Below are 10,906 nucleotides of genomic sequence, written 5' to 3' on the forward strand. Positions count from 1 at the left end.
GTAAGGAGGTAGAGGAGGAGGTAAGGAGGTAGAGGAGGAGGAGGTAGAGGGGGATGTAGAGGGTAAGGAGGTAGAGGAGGAGGAGATAGAGGGGGATGTAGAGGGTAAGGAGGTAGAGGAGGAGGTAAGGAGGTAGAGGAGGAGGAGGTAGAGGGGGATGTAGAGGGTAAGGAGGTAGAGGAGGAGGAGATAGAGGGGGATGTAGAGGGTAAGGAGGTAGAGGAGGAGGTAAGGAGGTAGAGGAGGAGGAGGTAGAGGGGGATGTAGAGGGTAAGGAGGTAGAGGAGGAGGTAAGGAGGTAGAGGAGGAGGAGGTAGAGGGGGATGTAGAGGGTAAGGAGGTAGAGGAGGAGGTAAGGAGGTAGAGGAGGAGGAGGTAGAGGGGGATGTAGAGGGTAAGGAGGTAAGGAGGTAGAGGAGGAGGAGATAGAGGGGGATGTAGAGGTAGAGGGGGTAGAGGAGGAGGAGATAGAGGGGGATGTAGAGGTAGAGGGGGTAGAGGAGGTAGAGGAGGAGGTAAAGGAGGAGGAGATAGAGGGGGATGTAGAGGTAGAGGGGGATGTAGAGGGTAAGGAGGTAGAGGAGGAGGTAAGGAGGTAGAGAAGGAGGAGGTAGAGGAGGAAGTAAAGGAGGTTAGGAGGTAGAGGAGGAGGTAGAGGAGGATGTAGAGGTAGAGGAGGAAGTAGAGGAGGAGGAGATAGAGGGGGATGTAGAGGGTAAGGAGGTAGAGGAGGAGGTAAAGGAGGTTAGGAGGTAGAGGGGGATGTAGAGGGTAAGGAGGTAGAGGAGGAGGAGATAGAGGGGGATGTAGAGGTAGAGGGGGTAGAGGAGGAGGTAAAGGAGGTTAGGAGGTAGAGGAGGAGGTAGAGGAGGATGTAGAGGTAGAGGGGGTAAGGAGGTAGAGGAGGAGGTAAAGGAGGAGGAGATAGAGGGGGATGTAGAGGTAGAGGGGGTAAGGAGGTAGAGGAGGAGGTAAAGGAGGTTAGGAGGTAGAGGAGGAGGTAGAGGAGGAGGAGATAGAGGGGGATGTAGAGGGTAAGGAGGTAGAGGAGGAGGTAAAGGAGGTTAGGAGGTAGAGGAGGAGGTAGAGGAGGAGGAGATAGAGGGGGATGTAGAGGGTAAGGAGGTAGAGGAGGAGGTAAAGGAGGTTAGGAGGTAGAGGAGGAGGTAGAGGAGGAGGAGATAGAGGGGGATGTAGAGGGTAAGGGGGTAGAGGAGGAGGTAAAGGAGGTTAGGAGGTAGAGGAGGAGGTAGAGGAGGATGTAGAGGTAGAGGGGGTAAGGAGGTAGAGGAGGAGGTAAAGGAGGAGGAGATAGAGGGGGATGTAGAGGTAGAGGGGGATGTAGAGGGTAAGGGGGTAGAGGAGGAGGTAAAGGAGGTTAGGAGGTAGAGGAGGAGGTAGAGGAGGAAGTAGAGGAGGAGGAGATAGAGGGGGATGTAGAGGGTAAGGAGGTAGAGGAGGAGGTAAAGGAGGTTAGGAGGTAGAGGAGGAGATAGAGGGGGATGTAGAGGGTAAGGAGGTAGAGGAGGAGGTAAAGGAGGTTAGGAGGTAGAGGAGGAGGTAGAGGAGGAAGTAGAGGAGGAGGTAAGGAGGTAGAGAAGGAGGAGGTAGAGGAGGAGGTAGAGGAGGATAGGAGGTAGAGGAGGAGGTAGAGGAGGAGGAGATAGAGGGGGATGTAGAGGTAGAGTAGGAGGTAGAGGAGGAGGTAGAGGAGGATAGGAGGTAGAGGAGGAGGTAGAGGAGGAGGAGATAGAGGGGGATGTAGAGGTAGAGGGGGTAAGGAGGTAGAGGAGGAGGTAAAGGAGGTTAGGAGGTAGAGGAGGAGGTAGAGGAGGATGTAGAGGTAGAGGGGGAAGTAGAGGAGGAGGTAAGGAGGTAGAGAAGGAGGAGGTAGAGGAGAATGTAGAGGTAGAGGAGGAAGTAGAGGAGGAGGTAGAGGAGGTAAGGAGGTAGAGAAGGAGGAGGTAGAGGAGGAAGTAGAGGAGGTAAGGAGGTAGAGAAGGAGGAGGTAGAGGAGAATGTAGAGGTAGAGGAGGAAGTAGAGGAGGTAAGGAGGTAGAGAAGGAGGAGGTAGAGGGGAATGTAGAGGTAGAGTAGGAGGTAGAGGAGGTAAGGAGGTAGAGAAGGAGGAGGTAGAGGTAGAGGAGGAAGTAGAGGAGGTAGAGGAGGTAAGGAGGTAGAGAAGGAGGAGGTAGAGGAGAATATAGAGGTAGAGGAGGAAGTAGAGGAGGAGGTAGAGGAGGTAAGGAGGTGGAGAAGGAGGAGGTAGAGGAGGAAGTAGAGGAGGTAAGGAGGTAGAGAAGGAGGAGGTAGAGGTAGAGGAGGAAGTAGAGGAGGTAAGGAGGTAGAGGATGTAGAACGGGTACTTTCACTGCTCCCGTTCTACCTCCCCTGATATAGAGGTACTGTCACTGTCACTGCTCCCATTCTACCTCCCCTGATACAGAGGTACTGTCACTGCTCCCGTTCTACCTCCCCTGATACAGAGGTACTGTCACTGTCACTGCTCCCGTTCTACCTCCACTGATATAGAGGTACTATCACTGTCACTGCTCCCGTTCTACCTCCCCTGATATAGAGGTACTGTCACTGCTCCCGTTCTACCTCCCCTGATATAAAGGTACTGTCACTGCTCCCACCCCAACGGAAGAATACCTATGGGCATCAGTGCTGAAGGAACTAACATTGGACTAAGTGCTACTTAATACGTAATGTAATGGCACACTGTGTTAAGATAGATTGCACTCCCGAACATCTTTCCCCAAACTGAGTGTCTAAAAGAGGTATAAAAGGAGGAGAGATCAGTGCCTAGGCATGATCCTCAACCCATATGATTTGGACATCATAGAGTTTGATCTCAAGGCGCGAGCAAACTATAGACTGGTATATCTTAAGAATTGTGTTGTGCACTGGAATCTCACACCGTATAAAAAGAATAAGTGAACAAGATTGTGTAGGAGAGAACTTCACCCCTCAACAGCGCGAGGCGTAGAGAACTCTTGAGAGCAATAAGTTCCATCTTTGGTGTGTCAGTGACAATTGCAGTTTGGCAAGATTGAAAAAGCCCAGAAATAGTTAAAGCCTCGTAGTAGCCAAGGGTCGATAAAAGGGAATCAATATCTAAACAGTAGGCAGTAAAAACCATAGGAAATTCAGACTAAATAAGAAGATTATAGTAGTATAAACAGCAGAGGATGCAAAAATATTACTACTCTTATAGAGACCAGTGGAAGGACCAAGGGAATAGAGCTTCAAGGTAAATATATGGGTGTTTGCTTTGTTTAAAGAGTTATAAAGAAGTGTGTAAGCGATTTACCTTTGCAATATTATTTGGCATAGCATAGCGCATTAAGGATTGATTGAGCATTATTGATGTATTGGGACTGTATAACCATTGAATTGTAATAACGTGTATAAGACAAAAAACAGAGTGACTTAACTCTGGTTAGAGGAGTAGTGTTCTGGTCTCTCTTCCCAGTAGAACTCTGGTTAGTGGAGTAGTGTTCTGGTCTCTCTTCCCAGTAGAACTCTGGTTAGTGGAGTAGTGTTCTGGTCTCTCTTCCCAGTAGAACTCTGGTTAGTGGAGTAGTATTCTGGTCTCTCTTCCCAGTAGAACTCTGGTTAGAGGAGTAGAGTTCTGGTCTCTCTTCCCAGTATAACTCTGGTTAGAGGAGTAGTGTTCTGGTCTCTCTTCCCAGTAGAACTCTGGTTAGTGGAGTAGTGTTCTGGTCTCTCTTCCCAGTAGAACTCTGGTTAGTGGAGTAGTGTTCTGGTCTCTCTTCCCAGTAGAACTCTGGTTAGCGGAGTAGTGTTCTGGTCTCTCTTCCCAGTAGAACTCTGGTTAGTGGAGTAGTGTTCTGGTCTCTCTTCCCAGTAGAACTCTGGTTAGTGGAGTAGTGTTCTGGTCTCTCTTCCCAGTAGAACTCTGGTTAGCGGAGTAGTGTTCTGGTCTCTCTTCCCAGAATAACTCTGGTTAGCGAAGTATTGTTCTGGTCTCTCTTCCCAGTAGAACTCTGGTTAGCGGAGTAGTGTTCTGGTCTCTCTTCCCAGTAGAACTCTGGTTAGAGGAGTAGTGTTCTGGTCTCTCTTCCCAGTAGAACTCTGCTTAGAGGAGTAGTGTTCTGGTCTCTCTCTGGTTAGAGGAGTTGTGTTCTGGTCTCTCTTCCCAGTAGAACTCTGGTTAGTGGAGTAGTGTTCTGGTCTCTCTTCCCAGTAGAACTCTGGTTAGCGGAGTAGAGTTCTGGTCTCTCTTCCCAGTAGAACTCTGGTTAGAGGAGTAGTGTTCTGGTCTCTCTTCCCAGTAGAACTCTGGTTAGTGGAGTAGTATTCTGGTCTCTCTTCCCAGTAGAACTCTGGTTAGCGGAGTATTGTTCTGGTCTCTCTTCCCAGTAGAACTCTGGTTAGAGGAGTAGTGTTCTGGTCTCTCTTCCCAGTAGAACTCTGGTTAGAGGAGTAGTGTTCTGGTCTCTATCTCTGGTTAGAGGAGTAGTGTTCTGGTCTCTCTCTCTCTGGTTAGAGGAATAGTGTTCTGGTCTCTCTCTCTGGTTAGAGGAGTAGTGTTCTGGTCTCTCTTCCCAGTAGAACTCTGGTTGGTGGAGTAGTGTTCTGGTCTCTCTTCCTAGTAGAACTCTGGTTAGAGGAGTAGTGTTCTGGTCTCTCTCTCTAGTTAGAGGAGTAGTGTTCTGGTCTGTCTTCCCAGTAGAACTCTGGTTAGAGGAGTAGTCTTCTGGTCTCTCTCTCTGGTTAGAGGAGTAGTGTTCTGGTCTCTCTCTCTGGTTAGAGGAGTAGTTTTCTGGTCTGTCTTCCCAGTAGAACTCTTGTTAGAGGAGTAGTGTTCTGGTCTCTCTCTCTGGTTCAAGGAGTAGTCTTCTGGTCTCTCTCTCTCTCTGGTTAGAGGAGTAGTGTTCTGGTCTCTTTTCCCAGTAGAACTCTGGTTAGTTGAGTAGTGTTCTGGTCTCTCTTCCCAGTAGAACTCTGGTTAGTGGAGTAGTGTTCTGGTCTCTCTTCCCAGTAGAGCTCTGGTTAGTGGAGTAGTGTTCTGGTCTCTCTCTTTGGTTAGAGGAGTAGTGTTCTGGTCGATCTCTTTGGTTAGAGGAGTAGTGTTCTGGTCTCTCTCTTTGGTTAGAGGAGTAGTGTTCTGGTCTCTCTCTCTCTCTGGTTAGAGGAGTAGTGTTCTGGTCTCTTTTCCCAGTAGAACTCTGGTTAGTTGAGTAGTGTTCTGGTCTCTCTTCCCAGTAGAACTCTGGTTAGTGGAGTAGTGTTCTGGTCTCTCTTCCCAGTAGAACTCTGGTTAGTGGAGTAGTGTTCTGGTCTCTCTCTTTGGTTAGAGGAGTAGTATTCTGGTCTCTCTCTTTGGTTAGAGGAGTAGTGTTCTGGTCTCTCTCTTTGGTTAGAGGAGTAGTGTTCTGGTCTCTCTCTCTGGTTAGAGGAGTAGTGTTCTGGTCTCTCTCTGGTTAGAGGAGTAGTGTTCTGGTTTCTCTCTCTCTGGTCAGAGGTGTAGTGCTCTCGCCTCTCTTCCCAGTAGAACTCTGGTTAGTGGAGTAGTGTTCTGGTTCTCTTCCCAGTAGAACTCTGGTTAGCGGAGTAGTGTTCTGGTCTCTCTTCCCAGTAGAACTCTGGTTAGAGGAGTAGAGTTCTGGTCTCTCTTCCCAGTAGAACTCTGGTTAGAGGAGTAGTGTTCTGGTCTCTCTTCCCAGTAGAACTCTGGTTAGTGGAGTAGTGTTCTGGTCTCTCTTCCCAGTAGAACTCTGGTTAGCGGAGTATTGTTCTGGTCTCTCTTCCCAGTAGAACTCTGGTTAGAGGAGTAGTGTTCTGGTCTCTCTCTCTGGTTAGAGGAGTAGTGTTCTGGTCTCTCTTCCCAGTAGAACTCTGGTTAGTGGAGTAGTGTTCTGGTCTCTCTCTCTGGTTAGAGGAGTAGTGTTCTGGTCTCTCTTCCCAGTAGAACTCTGGTTAGTGGAGTAGTGTTCTGGTCTCTCTTCCCAGTAGAACTCTGGTTAGCGGAGTAGTGTTCTGGTCTCTCTTCCCAGTAGAATTCTGGTTAGAGGAGTAGTGCTCTGGTCTCTCTTCCCAGTATAACTCTGGTTAGAGGAGTAGTGTTCTGGTCTCTCTTCCCAGTAGAACTCTGGTTAGTGGAGTTTGTGTTGTGGTCTCTCTCTCTGGTTAGAGGAGTAGTGTTCTGATCTCTATTCCCAATAAAACTCTGGTTAGAGTAGTAGTGTTCTGGTCTCTCTCTCTGGTTAGAGGAGTAGTGTTCTGGTCTCTCTTCCCAGTAGAACTCTGGTTAGTGGAGTAGTGTTCTGGTCTATCTTCCCAGTAGATCTCTGGTTAGCGGGGTAGTGTTCTGGTCTCTCTTCCCAGTAGAACTCTGGTTAGAGGAGTAGAGTTCTGGTCTCTCTTCCCAGTAGAACTCTGGTTAGAGGAGTAGTGTTCTGGTCTCTCTTCCCAGTAGAACTCTGGTTAGTGGAGTAGTGTTCTGGTCTCTCTTCCCAGTAGAACTCTGGTTAGCGGAGTATTGTTCTGGTCTCTCTTCCCAGTAGAACTCTGGTTAGAGGAGTAGTGTTCTGGTCTCTCTCTCTGGTTAGAGGAGTAGTGTTCTGGTCTCTCTTCCCAGTAGAACTCTGGTTAGTGGAGTAGTGTTCTGGTCTCTCTTCCCAGTAGAACTCTGGTAAGCGGAGTAGTGTTCTGGTCTCTCTTCCCAGCAGAACTCTGATTAGCGGAGTAGTGTTCGGGTCTCTCTTCCCAGAATAACTCTGGTTAGAGGAGTAGAGTTCTGGTCTCTCTTCCCAGTAGAACTCTGGTTAGCGAAGTATTGTTCTGGTCTCTCTTCCCAGTAGAACTCTGGTTAGCGGAGTAGTGTTCTGGTCTCTCTTCCCAGTAGAACTCTGGTTAGAGGAGTAGTGTTCTGGTCTCTCTTCCCAGTAGAACTCTGGTTAGAGGAGTAGTGTTCTGGTCTCTCTCTGGTTAGAGGAGTTGTGTTCTGGTCTCTCTTCCCAGTAGAACTCTGGTTAGTGGAGTAGTGTTCTGGTCTCTCTTCCCAGTAGAACTCTGGTAAGCGGAGTAGTGTTCTGGTCTCTCTTCCCAGCAGAACTCTGATTAGCGGAGTAGTGTTCTGGTCTCTCTTCCCAGAATAACTCTGGTTAGAGGAGTAGTGTTCTGGTCTCTCTTCCCAGTAGAACTCTGGTTAGCGAAGTATTGTTCTGGTCTCTCTTCCCAGTAGAACTCTGGTTAGCGGAGTAGTGTTCTGGTCTCTCTTCCCAGTAGAACTCTGGTTAGAGGAGTAGTGTTCTGCTCTCTCTTCCCAGTAGAACTCTGGTTAGAGGAGTAGGTTTCTGGTCTCTCTCTGGTTAGAGGAGTTGTGTTCTGGTCTCTCTTCCCAGTAGAACTCTGGTTAGTGGAGTAGTGTTCTGGTCTCTCTTCCCAGTATAACTCTGGTTAGCGGAGTAGAGATCTGGTCTCTCTTCCCAGTAGAACTCTGGTTAGAGGAGTAGTGTTCTGTTCTCTCTTCCCAGTAGAACTCTGGTTAGTGGAGTAGTATTCTGGTCTCTCTTCCCAGTAGAACTCTATTTAGCGGAGTATTGTTCTGGTCTCTCTTCCCAGTAGAACTGGTTAGAGGAGTAGTGTTCTGGTCTCTCTTCCCAGTAGAACTCTGGTTAGAGGAGTAGTGTTCTGGTCTCTATCTCTGGTTAGAGGAGTAGTGTTCTGGTCTCTCTCTCTCTGGTTAGAGGAATAGTGTTCTGGTCTCTCTCTCTGGTTAGAGGAGTAGTGTTCTGGTCTCTCTTCCCAGTAGAACTCTGGTTGGTGGAGTAGTGTTCTGGTCTCTCTTCCTAGTAGAACTCTGGTTAGAGGAGTAGTGTTCTGGTCTCTCTCTCTAGTTAGAGGAGTAGTGTTCTGGTCTGTCTTCCCAGTAGAACTCTGGTTAGAGGAGTAGTCTTCTGGTCTCTCTCTCTGTTTAGAGGAGTAGTGTTCTGGTCTCTCTCTCTGGTTAGAGGAGTAGTTTTCTGGTCTGTCTTCCCAGTAGAACTCTTGTTAGAGGAGTAGTGTTCTGGTCTCTCTCTCTGGTTAGAAGAGTAGTGTTCTGGTCTCTCTCTCTGGTTCAAGGAGTAGTGTTCTGGTCTCTCTCTCTCTCTGGTTAGAGGAGTAGTGTTCTGGTCTCTTTTCCAAGTAGAACTCTGGTTAGTTGAGTAGTGTTCTGGTCTGTCTCTTTGGATAGAGAAGTAGTGTTCTGGTCTCTCTCTTTGGTTAGAGGAGTAGTGTTCTGGTCTCTCTCTCTGGTTAGAGGAGTAGTGTTCTGGTCTCTCTCTGGTTAGAGGAGTAGTGTTCTGGTTCTCTTCCCAGTAGAACTCTGGTTAGCGGAGTAGTGTTCTGGTCTCTCTTCCCAGTAGAACTCTGGTTAGAGGAGTAGAGTTCTGGTCTCTCTTCCCAGTAGAACTCTGGTTAGTGAAGTATTGTTCTGGTCTCTCTTCCCAGTAGAACTCTGGTTAGCGGAGTAGTGTTCTGGTCTCTCTTCCCAGTAGAACTCTGGTTAGAGGAGTAGTGTTCTGGTCTCTCTTCCCAGTAGAACTCTGGTTAGAGGAGTAGTGTTCTGGTCTCTTTTCCCAGTAGAACTCTGGTTAGTTGAGTAGTGTTCTAGTCTCTCTCTTTGGTTAGTGGAGTAGTGTTCTGGTCTCTCTCTTTGGTTAGAGGAGTAGTGTTCTGGTCTCTCTCTCTGGTTAGAGGAGTAGTGTTCTGGTCTCTCTCTGGTTAGAGGAGTAGTGTTCTGGTCTCTCTCTCTCTGGTCAGAGGTGTAGTGCTCTCGCCTCTCTTCCCAGTAGAACTCTGGTTAGTGGAGTAGTGTTCTGGTTCTCTTCCCAGGAGAACTCTGGTTAGCGGAGTAGTGTTCTGGTCTCTCTTCCCAGTAGAACTCTGGTTAGAGGAGTAGAGTTCTGGTCTCTCTTCCCAGTAGAACTCTGGTTAGAGGAGTAGTGTTCTGGTCTCTCTTCCCAGTAGAACTCTGGTTAGTGGAGTAGTGTTCTGGTCTCTCTTCCCAGTAGAACTCTGGTTAGCGGAGTATTGTTCTGGTCTCTCTTCCCATTAGAACTCTGGTTAGAGGAGTAGTGTTCTGGTCTCTCTCTCTGGTTAGAGGAGTAGTGTTCTGGTCTCTCTTCCCAGTAGAACTCTGGTTAGTGGAGTAGTGTTCTGGTCTCTCTTCCCAGTAGAACTCTGGTTAGCGGAGTAGTGTTCTGGTCTCTCTTCCCAGTAGAATTCTGGTTAGAGGAGCAGTGTTCTGGTCTCTCTTCCCAGTATAACTCTGGTTAGAGGAGTAGTGTTCTGGTCTCTCTTCCCAGTAGAACTCTGGTTAGTGGAGTTTGTGTTGTGGTCTCTCTCTCTGGTTAGAGGAGTAGTGTTCTAATCTCTATTCCCAGTAAAACTCTGGTTAGAGTAGTAGTGTTCTGGTCTCTCTCTCTGGTTAGAGGAGTAGTGTTCTGGTCTCTCTTCCCAGTAGAACTCTGGTTAGTGGAGTAGTGTTCTGGTCTATCTTCCCAGTAGATCTCTGGTTAGTGGGGTAGTGTTCTGGTCTCTCTTCCCAGTAGAACTCTGGTTAGAGGAGTAGAGTTCTGGTCTCTCTTCCCAGTAGAACTCTGGTTAGAGGAGTAGTGTTCTGGTCTCTCTTCCCAGTAGAACTCTGGTTAGTGGAGTAGTGTTCTGGTCTCTCTTCCCAGTAGAACTCTGGTTAGCAGAGTATTGTTCTGGTCTCTCTTCCCAGTAGAACTCTGGTTAGAGGAGTAGTGTTCTGGTCTCTCTCTCTGGTTAGAGGAGTAGTGTTCTGGTCTCTCTTCCCAGTAGAACTCTGGTTAGTGGAGTAGTGTTCTGGTCTCTCTTCCCAGTAGAACTCTGGTAAGCGGAGTAGTGTTCTGGTCTCTCTTCCCAGTAGAACTCTGGTTAGAGGAGTAGAGTTCTGGTCTCTCTTCCCAGTAGAACTCTGGTTAGCGAAGTATTGTTCTGGTCTCTCTTCCCAGTAGAACTCTGGTTAACGGAGTAGTGTTCTGGTCTCTCTACCCAGTAGAACTCTGGTTAGAGGAGTAGTGTTCTGGTCTCTCTTCCCAGTAGAACTCTGGTTAGAGGAGTAGTGTTCTGGTCTCTCTCTCTGGTTAGAGGAGTAGTGTTCTGGTGTCTCTCTCTCTGGTTAGAGGAGTAGTGTTCTGGGGTCTCTCTCTGGTTGGTGGAGTAGTGTTCTGGTCTCTCTCTCTCTGGTTAGCGGAGTAGTGTTCTGGTCTCTCTTCCCAGTAGAACTCTGGTTAGAGGAGTAGTGTTCTGGTCTCTCTTCCCAGTAGAACTCTGGTTAGAGGAGTAGTGTTCTGGTATCTCTCTCTGGTTAGAGGAGTTGTGTTCTGGTCTGTCTTCCCAGTAGAACTCTGGTTAGAGGAGTAGTCTTCTGGTCTCTCTCTCTGTTTAGAGGAGTAGTGTTCTGGTCTCTCTCTCTCTGGTTAGAGGAATAGTGTTCTGGTCTCTCTCTCTGGTTAGAGGAGTAGTGTTCTGGTCTCTCTTCCCAGTAGAACTCTGGTTGGTGGAGTAGTGTTCTGGTCTCTCTTCCTAGTAGAACTCTGGTTAGAGGAGTAGTGTTCTGGTCTCTCTCTCTAGTTAGAGGAGTAGTGTTCTGGTCTGTCTTCCCAGTAGAACTCTGGTTAGAGGAGTAGTCTTCTGGTCTCTCTCTCTGTTTAGAGGAGTAGTGTTCTGGTCTCTCTCTCTGGTTAGAGGAGTAGTTTTCTGGTCTGTCTTCCCAGTAGAACTCTTGTTAGAGGAGTAGTGTTCTGGTCTCTCTCTCTGGTTAGAAGAGTAGTGTTCTGGTCTCTCTCTCTGGTTCAAGGAGTAGTGTTCTGGTCTCTCTCTCTCTCTGGTTAGAGGAGTAGTGTTCTGGTCTCTTTTCCAA

This window comes from Oncorhynchus clarkii, chromosome 4, assembly GCF_045791955.1.
Source record: "Oncorhynchus clarkii lewisi isolate Uvic-CL-2024 chromosome 4, UVic_Ocla_1.0, whole genome shotgun sequence".
In the NCBI taxonomy this organism is placed as follows: Eukaryota; Metazoa; Chordata; class Actinopteri; order Salmoniformes; family Salmonidae; genus Oncorhynchus; species Oncorhynchus clarkii.